Raw genomic sequence first — 13522 nt, forward strand, 5'->3', positions numbered from 1 at the left:
GTACCGTATGCCAGGACATCGTCAGAATGGAGCGAAGTCTAACCTGCCTTGCTCAGAACGTTGGCACCTCTGCCCTCTAGTTTTATGACTTTGATCAAGTTACAGCATTTGTGAGAATCCAAATTTTAATCTGTAAAATTGAGGTGATTTGGGGCTGGAGAGATAGCTCAGCAGTTAAAAGCACTGATTGCTCTTGCAGAGGACCCGGGTTCAATTCCCAGCACCCACATGGCACCTATGAACTGTGCTTAACTCCAGTTCCAGGGGAATCCAAAGCCCTCTTCTGACCTCCATGGCATTGCAGGACATGGGTGTACTCACATACATGCAGGTAATACACTCATACATATAAAATAAAAATAATAAATAAAATATTTTTTTAAATTTAGGTGATTTTAGGTTCCCAAGCATCATGTGAAGACCAAATAAGCCAGTGTTGTAGAACACGCATGCATCATTTCTGCTGTTACATGTAGTGGCTCACATACCATCATTGCCTTCCAGTACACAGAAAGAATATTTGATCACAACTAAACTCCCCCATAGACTCCAAGTATTTAGAAGTTTTGTCTCCCGTTGGTGGCACTTGTTGGGAGGTTTGAGGAGGTATGGCCATGCTGGAGGAAACAGATCACTTAGAGCGTTCTTAAGCCTTGCCAGATTCCCAGTTGCTCTCTGTTTCCTGTGTCTGCTTAAAGATGTGAGTGCTCCTCTTTCTGCTCAGACCACCTCCTGCCACTGTGCCTCCCCACCATGATGGACTCTGATTCCTCTGGAACCATAAGCTAAATAAACTCTTCCTTCTATAAATTCCCTTGGTTGTGATGTTTTATCACAGCAACAGCAAGGTGACTAATACAATTAATATTATGAGTACTGTTGGGCAAGTGTATGCTTTCCCTCAGAGGTCAAGGTCATCAAGGTTGTTAGTTCTCACCACTTTAATTCAGCATTGTACTGGGGACGTTAACCAGGATAATTAGGTAAGAAAAAGGACGAGAAGATATCTATATTTAGAGGAAACTAACGCTAACTTTATTCATGGGTAACATTATCTTATAAAGTCCTAAAGATAATGCCCACCCAATAAAGGAGTACTACATGAGTTCATTAAGACTATAAGTTAACATATCACTATACAAAAATCAATACTTTTATATATTGCCGATGAACAACCTGAACACTCTGAAAAATGTTTAAGAAAACAATTCCATTTACAATGATGCCACAAGTAATAAAAATCTTAAGAATGATTCTTTGCTTTTTGAGATATAATATTTATACATCTTTATGGTATGTGATACAGTAATTTGATACATATCTACAATGTATGATAATCAAATCAGAGTAATAAGGATTTCTATCTCTTTAAACAATCATTTCATGTGTTGAGAATTTTGCACTCTTTTCTAGGCATTTTAAAATATATCATAAATTGTTTTAAATAGTGTTACCCTACTGTCCTAAAAAGGAAGTGATTCCTAACTCAATCTTTTAATGACCCTTACTGACCAAGGGCTATTAATGGAGCTCAGATTCTGTTCTTCTGACCAGAAGAAGTAGAATCCCCCTATGGGTCTCAGCAAAGCCCTGATACCTCCATCTTTTGATGTAGTATTTTAAATCCTAATAGGAAGCAGTTGTGATGCTTCACTTCAGTATTCCAAGGAAAATGGAAGGCGGGGTCTAAAGAGCACTTATGAAGGACGCGCTCATCTTCAATGCCCTCCAAGCCAACATCTGTCTAGGTACCTAGCAATCATAACTCTTACTTTCACAACTTACTATGAAAGCTATGGTAACCGAGACAGCATGACACTTCATAATGTAGACTTACCGATTAATTGAATAGCATTCAGCCTCCAGAGCAGATGGGGACAGTGCAGTGCTAGAGCACTTGCTCGGTATGCAAGAGGCCTTCAGCTTGATCCCCAGAACCACGCGCATACACACAGGAAGAAAGAGAAAGAGAAAGAGAGACACAGAGAGAGAGAGAGAGAGAGAGAGAGAGCGAGAGAGAGAGAGCGCTTTGGGTCTAGAATTAAGCCTTGTTTCTACAAAGATTTATCTAGACATTTATTGATAGAATACATCAGATGGAGACTATTTACAGAGTTCTACAACTGGTCACACACAGACATTGTCTGTGAATTGCTCAAGCCTAAGTGGCACATCTGCAATGCGACTTCTACACTTAAGGCTCATGGAACATAGAACAAGGGGTAAAGAAGACACTAATGCATCTCTCAGTTCTCATCAATAAAACTCCCTCATGCACTAGAGGGCCAGGAACACAAAAGGTCACAAATGGCCAAAGTGTAGAGAATAAGAGTCTGCAGCAACAGGAAATGAGCCTGTGAAGGTATGCAGAAACCCGAGACCTCACACAATCCCTGTGCCATAAAACAAGGCAGCCATTTAAGAAAAGAGTTTGGTATGTTCTCAAAAGCTTAAACCTTGTGAATGGCCTTTCTGTTCCTTGAGCTACATGTCTGAGAAATGAGAACTCATGTGTACACAAAACCTCATATGTAGCAGTTCATAAAGCAATTTATTACAAGTTGAAGTGACCCAAGTTACTTCAAGTGGGTGAGCAGAACAGCAAAGTGGGATGTAACCATGGAAATAAATATTACCTGGCAGCAGCAAAACCGAGTGATCTACAGTGCAAGATGCATGTGGTGAGGGACTGTGGTAAGTGAGACGTCAGACCCCAAGACCAAATACTGTGTGAGTCCATCTGTCCAGTGATTCATCTCCCCCGTCCTTTGCCTCCTCTTCCTCCTCCTGCTCTTCTTTTATGCTCATCTTCATTTCTCTTAATGTTTTGAGTCAGGTTGTTGCTACACAGGCCAGGCCAGCCTCGAATTCACTTGTACCCAGGCTGGCCTGAAACTCTTCGTCTTCCTGACTGTGCCTCGTAAGTGGTAAGGTTACAGGCATGTGTCACCACGCCCAGTGCATGTGATGCCACTTTTGGAAGATGAGTAGGAAAGGCAAACCCGTGCTCTCCCAGGAAGGAGACTAAGGATTATCTAGAGTTGAGGTGAAAGAAGGAGAGTGAGTGCCAGCGAGGATGGAATTTCCTTTTGAGGCAGTAAAAATATGCTGCAGCTGAGAGTGATGGTGGGTGCGTTGATTCCATTTGGAGTCTATTGAGACACCATGAATTAAACATTTTAATAGGATTAATTTTGTTTATATAAATTATTTCATTTTATAATTTTTATTAAATTTTTGAATTTTATTTTTATTTAGGCATGAGTGTTTTGCCTGCACGTATGTAAGTGTACCATATGTGTGCAATGGCTGTGGAGGCCAGAAGAGGGTGTTGGATCCCTGGAACTAGAGTTATAGATAGTTGTTAGCCTCCATAAGGATACTGGGAACTGAGCCTGGGTTCTCTGCATGAGCAGCCAGTGCTTTTAATTGATGAACCATCTCTCCAGTCCTGAAATATTTCTTAATAAATCTGTTTTAACACAAAATTCTGGTAGTAAGTTTCTCTCTAGTTTTTCCTTTGGTCTTCTATTTTATTATTTTTTTCCAGAGGGTTTTTTAAAAAATTTTTTCAGTTTAAAGCCTGAAGTACTGAGGAAATCTCCAGTGACTCCTCCCGAAGAGGAGTATAATATCCTCCAGTGAATGCATTCCCAGGGGCCAGCAGTATCATTTAGCTTCTGAAATTTATCAAGGCAGCTTGTCAGTGTTATTACTTATCTTGCTTAATCACACATCAAAGGACAGTTGCAATTCACCTTAAAAGATAAAAACAACAATCTGTGGTCAATCAGGGGAAAAATATCTGGGATATGTCTCTTTTGGTGGTTAGACAGACCTTAATTACAGACACTTCAGTCCTTGACCATGAGTAGACAGGAGCTTTGCTAACCAAAAGGCTGTGGCTCCACAGCACCTGAGATTAGTGCTGTGTAAGCTGATGGTGGTTCGTCTAACAGGAACTTCCAGGCAGAAAACTCAAAGCAGCTACCTTTTATTTATGTGCACTTAATGTGGTAGTGAGTGTGTATTCCCCAAAGCAATAGGTTATTAAATTAAAATCCCAGTGCCAGGAGGTGGTTACATGCCTACAAGCTGTTGGTCAGGGAGACTACTAAGCACCCCACACCCCGGAACAAGGCAGGCATTTGCCTGGACATTTGTTGGCTCATCCAAACTAGATGGTAAGACCCTAGTGCTGAAGATGCCACATGCTTTGGTTACAGAACACAGAGAAATCAAACTGAAATCAAGATGGAAGTTCACCCTGCTGGCTAGTGCTGGAAGGTATAGTGCAGGCTGTTGGGAGAGGCTTGGCACCAAAACCCAGCTGTGGACCCTGCACACCCCTCTACCTACTGATGAGGTAAGGTGTGCTCATTGGTGCAATAATGGTGCGTCAGTAATGAGGATCACCGATCAGAGACTGGATCTGAGACCTACATATCTGGTAATGGAAGCCTTGTCAAAAGAAGCTACTACTGTTCTGGTGCTAAATGAACATGGTATGCCCATGAAATTGCCTTCTAACTAACTGTGTTTGTGCCCATAGATAGTGCCACCATCACGTTTGGTCAGAGGAGCTCCTTTTTATACTGAGCAATGGTAACTGCAGATTTGTAACTGGTCAAAGTGTTAAGAATAAAAGACTCTTGAACGCTCAGCCATGTTGCCCCCTCTAAGGCTCAGGGAACATCGTTGAAGAGACAGCAGAGAGAATGTAAGGACAGGAGGAGGAATGGAGTGAGACGGAAGGCAGCCTTTGCAGCATGCTAATGACACTGCTTTCTCCTCATAGCAGTTGTTTACTTACACAAGAATTTCACAGGACTGGACCTGTCATGGTTGTGGGGAGGGCCCAGGAGGACCCACCACTCCTTGAAGACTTATAGGTAGATAATGTTAGCTGGGGAAGGGGGGCGGTATATGAGACTCCACCTGGCCCTGAGTATCTACAGGCGGTTAATGGTCACTGGAGAAAGGAGACACATTTTCTTCAGTGATATCCGTACTGGCAAGGAGCCCATGGTCTTGCAAATGACCCCTCACCCAACATTCTGTGAGAAACTCTAACAACATACAATGAGTCACACACACAAAAAGATAAAGATGAAAATGATGAGGGGAATAGCTGGAAAGAGGAGCAAGAAAGGAGCAGCATCATGATGAGGGGATGAATATGAGAAAAATATATTACATACATGTACCAAAGTGTCCTAATGAAACCCATTACTATGTATAATTAATATATGGCAATAAAAAAGAGATTAAAAAATCTTAAAGCAGACAGAGTCTATCATGGTGCTTGTTACAATAATTTTAACATAGCTTTTTAAGAGTAAGAGGATTGATTTTTATGAGGCTTAAAAACTGAGTGAAAGCACTCCCCCATAGAAAAAAAACAAGCAGTGATTATTTTAAAGAATGAACAGGAGGCTTCATCTCACAGACAAGGCAAAGCATTTTCCTGATGCTAGCTCTAATTCATTAATTGATCAATCAATATCCTATAGTGTCATCATTAAATAATCACATGCTGCTTCTATTATGTTTGGTACTTGCAAATTATGTTTATGGTAACTGCCCTGTCAGGCATTATTTAATTGGAAACCAAATCAAAATGACATAATCTCAGTTTTGCTGTTTTTCAGTGAGGAAATCAGAAGAAAAAAAAAAGTCCAGAAATTAAAAAAAAATTATTATAGATACAAGTGAGAGATGGTTGTGTGACCATGTTACTTTCCGATCTACTTCTGGATGGAGATGGAAGGAAAAGAGACAAAAACAGATGAGAGATTACAAAAATACTTTAAAAAGGCACTTGAGCTCATGAGCCCAGAGGAAATTAAAATCTAAAGGTCTTATAATGCTGAACATAGCTGAGTGAGCTGATTTGCACTACAGAAGATAGAATGGGCTCAGGACTTCAAGTTCTAGGTAGAGTTTAGGGCAGGATGGAAGTGTAGGACTGAAAACCCTTAAGTCGCAGAACCAAGAAATTCCCCTTACCTAGCTTCCTCTGCTCTTCAAAATGGAAGACTGTGAGGTATTCTCTGAATAAAGTTGACAGACGTGTGCCTGTAAGATGGCTCAGCATGTAAAGACGCTTGTCTCTAAGACTGAAAACCCAAGTTTGATCACTGGGATCCACATGTTGGAAGGAGAGAACTGACTCCCCAAAGGTATATAACCTCCACATATACACCATGATGCTCACGCCTATCCTCACAAATAAATGTTATTAAGCACAAAAAATTAAACATGAAGAACAGGCCTCAGGATTCAAGGACAATGTTTACTATTTAATAATACCATCTAATAACATTTTACTGAATGATTCTAAGTATAAATAGCAACATAAAAATCATCTTGGTGACTATTTAAAGATGGAAAAAAAATTTTAAAACCCATAACTAAGACTAGACAGCTGACAGATGATAGTGGGCAACCTACTATTATTCTACTAAATAGACATAGTATTAAACTGACTCCTAATGACTTACTGTTAGATTAACACAAGTCTCAGCTCTCAGCAGAGAAACTTCCTTATGCAGTAGATAGTACTTAACATAGAGAACCAACTGGCCAATGTGCAGAGAATAAAAGGCTTCAGAGTGCTTATTCCTGAAAAGGACACCTGCATCCAATTTCTACCTCCTAAGGATCAGGGATCATCGTGGAAGAGGAGATGGAAAGATTGTAAGAGCCAGAGATGGTAGATGACCACAAGGGAACAGAATTTTCCAGACAACTGGGAAGTTACTCATATGAACTCATGGCAGTGGTGACAGCATGCATGAGACCTTTCTAAGCTCAAGCCAGACAAAATCCCAGCATAGACATGTGTAAGTGGGGAAGAAGCCCCAACCCTACCCAAGGAACTATTGGTAACTGATGGCTGCTGGGAGGGGGAGATTCGGTCTCATTTAAGAGTGAGACTCTTGATTGGTTGACCAGGATCCAGTGGATGAACCCACACTGAAGGGCATTTAGGGACACAAATCTGACTATATAGACCTTAATATATATTATTATTACACAATACAAATTCATATATATAATAGAGTACATGAACTTGGTGGGGGGTAATAAGTGGGGTGCAGATAGGGAGGGGATGTAAATAAGCTCAAAATATGTTTATGAAATTTGTAAAAATGTAATATAATTTAAAAAACCCTCAAAACATAAAAGAAAACTTGAAAGAAACAGGATTAATGCTGAGAAGGGATGATACTAAAAGGCAACCAATCAACCAACCAACTAACCCACCTACCCATCAGCCAGCCAGCCAACCAACCAACCCACCAACCCATCAACCAACCAACCCACCTACCCACCAACCAACCAACAAACCCACCAACCAACCCATCAACCAATCAACTCACCAACCCACCAACCAAACAGCCCACCTACCCACCAACCAACCAACCAACCAACCAACCTATCAACCAACTCACCAACCCACCAACTAACCAACCCACCTACCCACAACCAACCAACCAACCAACCAACCAACCCACCTACCCACCAACCAACCAACCAACCAACCAACCAGCCAACCCACAAACCAATCAACTCACCAATCCACCAACCAACCAACCCACCTACCCACCAACCAACCCATCATCCCACTAACCAACCACCATTGCTATTTACAAAAATTCAATGACCCAGCAAAAATCTTTGCAATGAATATTCTTAGACATAGAAAAGCATGAAGCATCCATAAGATAAGCAGAACAAGAATTAAAGATAAAAATCACACATAAAAATTCAAAAGAAGGGTAAAATAACAAGAATAGGCAAATAAGGAAAAAGTAGGAATAGATATATAGACCCTGCTAAAAAGTGTAACGTTTTATCATTAGATAGACGAGGGTGGAGAAAGTCAAATGGAGGGCTTGATTAATTAAAAGATTACTTTTCCATTTTGTGAAGAACATGAGATTAGAGATTCAAGATACTCAGCACAATAGATGGAAATGAAATGACAGTATCTGCCTATCTGCCTGAGTATTGGAAGGATAGAACCTTAAGAATAGAAAACCTTCAAATTCTTTGCATAAACATAATTTTTAAAAAGATTGATTTTATTTTAAAGCATGTGTGTGTGTGTGTGTGTGTGTGTGTGTGTGTGTGTGTGTGTGTAAATGAGTACCGGTGCTCTGGTGGAGGCCAGCAATGGATATTGGATACACTGGAGCTGGATTTACAAGGAGTTGTGAGCTACCTGACATGTGCACTATGGTCCAAACTTGAGTGCTCTGGGAGAGCAGCAAATGCTCTTAACTACTGAGTCATCTCTTCAGCCCTTGTAAACATAGTTTTAATCCAGAGTTCTCTGCTCAAATCATCAGTGTAGAGCTGAATACAGAAGAAACCACTTACAGATGCATCTCCTATGTTTGTTTTTTGGCAAGCTGCTAGAGGATCTGCTTGGGCAGAATGAGGAGTTAAATGGAGAAAGGAAAGGCATAAAACTTAGAGTGAAAGTACACATTTAACATGAGTGGGGAATCCCAGAACTGTTTCCACAGTAGGATACAAAAGAAATCAGTTTCAGAATAAGAAGAAAAATCCGGAGATCTGAGTAAAAAAAATGCTCAGAAGAATTGCAAGCCATGGTGAAAGGGAATTGCTGGTATATTAGCTATGTCTGAGCATTTAGGAAAAAAAAATATCAGTTTGAAATGCATGGTAGACCCAAAAGAGCACTAGGAAAAGTTAGGAGCTTGCTTCTGAGAAAATCTCTTGAAGGGGATGAGCAGATGGCGCAGCAGTTAAGAGCACTGATTGCTCTTACAAAGGACCTGGGTTCAGTTCCCATGGTGACCCACAACTTTCTGTGATTCCAGTTTTGGGGGATATGATGCCCTCTTCTGGTCTCCAGTCACTGCATAAATATGATGCACATACATTAATTCAGACAAAAGACTCATACACACAAAATAAAACACCTTTAATCTCAGCACTCAGAAGGCAGAGGCAGGCGGATCTCTGTGAGTTCAAGGCCAGCCTGGTCTACATAGTGAGTTCCAGGACAGCTGGGCCCTGTCTCAAAAAGACAAAAAAATAAAAAATAAAAAAAAACCAAACAAAAAGTATTTTTAAAAGGCTATTCAAGTAAAATGAGTGAGCAAAAAGTCCAGTAAGAGATGATTGTATAAGAGAAAAAAGTATTTCCAGTCATTATGGGACACAAACACAGAGTGATGTGAACACTGATCTTTTTTTATTTGACAATGTTTTGATTATGTGAAAATGAAAAGTGAGAGGTATCAGAAAGTTAAGATTGATAAATTAGAGCACAGTGGTATGGGAAAATTATTTATTATATTGAAGTAAATACCAAGAGATGTAGTCAAAAATAATGATTGTTTTTACTAATGAAAACTGGAGGATAGGGCAAGTGTCTCTTAAAACTCATTTATTAATACTATTGGATTAAAAACTACCATAGTATCAATGGATTTTTGGATAAAGCAATCATAAATATTATACAAGTTTATGAAAGATCCTAAAGAAAATTTTAATTTTCTGGAGACTAGGAAGATGGCTCAGGCAGTAATGTGCACTAGGACCTGAGTTTGATTCCCAAGGAAAAATTCAAGCACACAGGGTACTTGCAGTCCCAGTGCTGGGGAGGTGGAAACAAAAGGCTCTCTGGGGCTTCCTGGGAAGCCAGTCCAGCCAAATCTGAGCCATAGACTCAGTAAGAGATCCTGTCTCAAAAAGTAAAGAAGGGCTGGAGAGATGGCCTAGTGCTTAAGAGCATTTACTGGTCTTGAAAAGACCCAATGTCACATGACCCATAACCTCTTGTAACCTCAGCTCCAGGGGTATCTGACACCCCTGGCCTCTATGGGTACCTTTCATGTGCAAATATCCAAGCACACACCCACACACAAGTACACATAACTAAAAAAATAAAACAGAAGGTGGTTGGTTGCTCCCATAATATTTATGCCACTATTGCACCCGTGGGCTCATTTTTCTAAGTCAGTTATTACTGTAGCTCTCAGGATTCACAGTGGGAAAGGCAATGATTACTTTCCTCTGCCAGTAACATGCTAGCACCTCTTAGTACTACTCTACTGAGCCAGTAGAGAAGTAGCTACCAGCGTCTTCTCCTTGCTTTTTCTGCAACTCTGTCATGTAATGTCTTTAGCAACAGGATCTTGTCATCAAGTTCTGCTGTGTAACCAATTGCACTAGCAGTAGCCAATATTGTTTGCGGGTCTATGGGCTCTCTGTTGTGAACAATTAAAAAAGGAGTCCACTCCTGGCATTGGGCTATTTTATTTTCTAGTGTGTAGTGTCTATTAGAGCCTGTGATTTGAAATATTTCTATATTGTTTATGTATATATGGAAAGAAGCTTCTATAGTATGTTTCTGTAAGACTTTTTCAGAGACATTTAGTGTTAATTATCTCTCCTTCTACTCCTTCGTCTACCTTACCCTCTCATTCCTCACCCTATTAAACCAATCCTATTCATTACTCCTCTTTCCCATTTATATTATTGCATTGTCTCCTTTCCCATGACCTTTCTCCCCAATGGTCCCTTATTAGCTTCCTGCCCAAGAGTGGTATGGCTGGATCATGTGGGAGATCTATTTTTAGCTTTTTGAGGAACCTTCATTCTGATTTCCATAATGGCTGCACCCATTTGAACATCCAATGGCAGTCCTTGTCAGCATTGTCTGCTTTTTTTTATATTGATCATTTTGAATGGATGAAATTTCAAAGTGGTTTTAATCTGCATTTCCCTGACAAAGATGTCGAACATTTTAAAAGTATTTCTCAGCTGTTTGTGGTTTTTCATTTGAGAATTCTCCATTTAGTTCCCCTCACCAATTTCTAATTGGGTTGCTTGTTTTTATGATGTTTAGTTTTCTGAATGTTCTAGATACTAATCCCCTGTCAGAGGTACAGCAGGTAAAGCTTTTCTTCATTCTGTAGGTTGTGTCTTTATTGAAATAATGGTGCTTTTGCTATATAGAAGTTTTTAGTTTCATGAGGCCCCATTTGTCAACTGTTGGACTTAGTGCTATTCGGAAAGTCCTTTCCTGTGCCTATAAGTTCCAGTGTGTTCCCTACTTTTGACTCTGAGTCCTCAATTTTATTCCATTGATCAATGAGTCTGTTTTTATGCCCATACCATGCTATTTTTATTAGTATAGCTTTGTAGTATAATTTGAAATCGGGGATGGTGATGCCTTCCCAGAGACCCACAGTTGGTCAATGTGCAGAGCATAAGAGACTGAGAAGCATCCATCCCTAAATGGGACACTTACGTTGTACTCTGTCCTCCCAAGGACCAGGGATCATTGTGGAAGAGAGGTTAGAAAGACTGTAAGAGCAAGAAATGGTAGATGAATACATGGAAACTGTTTTCTGGATACCACAGGGCAGTTGCATATATAAACCCACACTATTTATGATAACATGCGTAAGACCTGTGCAAATCCAAGCCAGACAGGGGCCCAACATGGATGGGGGAAAAGGGCAAGAAGTCCCAGTTTAGCTGAGATCTGTTGCCAGCTGATAGATGTTGGAACTTGGAAAGTCAGTTTTCCTTACTAGTGTTATGCCTGGTATAGGTTGACCAGACTCCAAGGGATACCTACATCCAAGAGCACTTAGGAAACCAAGATTAGATTCGATAGACATTAAAAACAATAACTGTAGGGGACATGAAGTCAGATGGGGGTAGTAACATGTGAGCAGGAAAGGGAGGAGGTCTAAATATGATAAAAATGCATTCTATGAAATTCTCAAATCAATAAAATATTAAAAAATCTTAAAAATTAAAGTGGAGAAACATTTGAGGAAGACATCAATGTCTGTCTCTGGTCCCAATACACTTCCGCATATATGCACATGTGGCCCTCTGTAGAAACACATACACACACATCTAATTTGCAAAACTATTGAGATTTATGGGAAAGAAAAAATACCATATGAAATTAATTTCACTTAAAATTGTTCATTTCCTTTTACCTGATACATGAAGAACAGTCTAGACCAGGAAAGCCCAGAATGAAAGTTTTGTATCAAGCACAGGGCCATGAAGACACAGGCCTTTCCAGGTCACAGGTCTATGAGTGTATACTGTAGGAAACAGGTAACAAAACAAAACAAGAGGACAAAAAGTTGTAAATGTAGTGAGCCCATCATAGTGATGAACACCTTTAATCCCAGCACTCAGGAGGCAGAGGCAGGTGGATCTCTGTGAGATGGAGGTCAGCCTGGTCTACATAGTAAGTTCCAGGTCAGCTGCGACTACAGGGATACCTAGTTTCAAAAAGACAAAAAAAAAAAAAAAAAGCCAAAAAAAAGCCATAAATTTACTAATTACAACATGGGCTATATATAACAAAAATGGATATAAATTTGAAAGAGTGTAATGTATAGTAACCAGCAGTCTTACCCACAAGTCAGTTGACATCAACCAAAAGAACTTCAGTTTCTGGAATATGCGGGGAGAAGTAAATGAGAGAAACCTCCATTTCAAACGATAATCCTTCCTGTTCCAGAGTGAGGAACAAGGGTTTATGACAGGGAAAGCAAATATCCAGGAACCAGAGAAAGTGAAGAAATACAGAATCATTCAGCAGCTCCTCAGGTAGAATGGTCACCTTTGTAACGCTGTGGCCGCTTGATGCATCAAATTGATACTGCAGTTAAGTACTTGCTGATCAACACCGCAGTTTTATTTACCTGCACATGCTTAAAGTTTCTGAAGAGACAACACAGAGTAAGGTATTAGTTTGCAGGTTTAGAACCCTTGAATTCTATGCCTGAAAACAGAGAGCAAGCACAATCAAGTGAATGAATGGTGTTTGAAATTTTGATTGACCATTTAATTTTTTTTTTTTTACAAAGAGAACAGATGACAAGTGAGGCCTGTCAGCCTACTTCAAAACCTACGACTGCTTCCTATCTCAAGAGAGATACAAAGTTGAAGATATATCATATCACTTTTACCAAAGAATTTTTAAAAATTATTTATTTAATAACCATATAATTAGAAGAAGCATTTCATTACAACAGCATTGACAGATTCAATAACATTTTCCAGAGCTAAGATGCATCTCTTTCAAAATTGGCTGTAAAATTTTAGGTTTACAGTTGAATTAATACAGTTATACAATATTGTGCTCAGTATAATCCCTATAAGACATAAAATTAAATGGTTTTAACCTTTAAACAATATCTCCATTTCATTATTAAAATACACAGTTTCATACAGAAAAATTCATTTTTAATGCAATTGACACTAAAATGCACATGCGTTTCTAATCTCTATATATCTGATTACTAGTCACAGTTACTTTCTGAGCTCCTTGGCATCTGAGCATGGATATAAAGTCATCAGGTAGATTTCAAAAGTAATGTTTTTCACATCTACTAATTATTAAGGAGCAAACTTTTATGCTTTGAAGAATTTTTTTTCTTTTTTTAAAATTTATTTATACACCCACTTCCCAGGTAGCACCCTCCCATAGCCTCCCTCCCCC

Source organism: Nannospalax galili, unplaced genomic scaffold (assembly GCF_000622305.1).
Source record: "Nannospalax galili isolate Female #2095 unplaced genomic scaffold, S.galili_v1.0 scaffold252, whole genome shotgun sequence".
Taxonomy (NCBI): Eukaryota; Metazoa; Chordata; class Mammalia; order Rodentia; family Spalacidae; genus Nannospalax; species Nannospalax galili.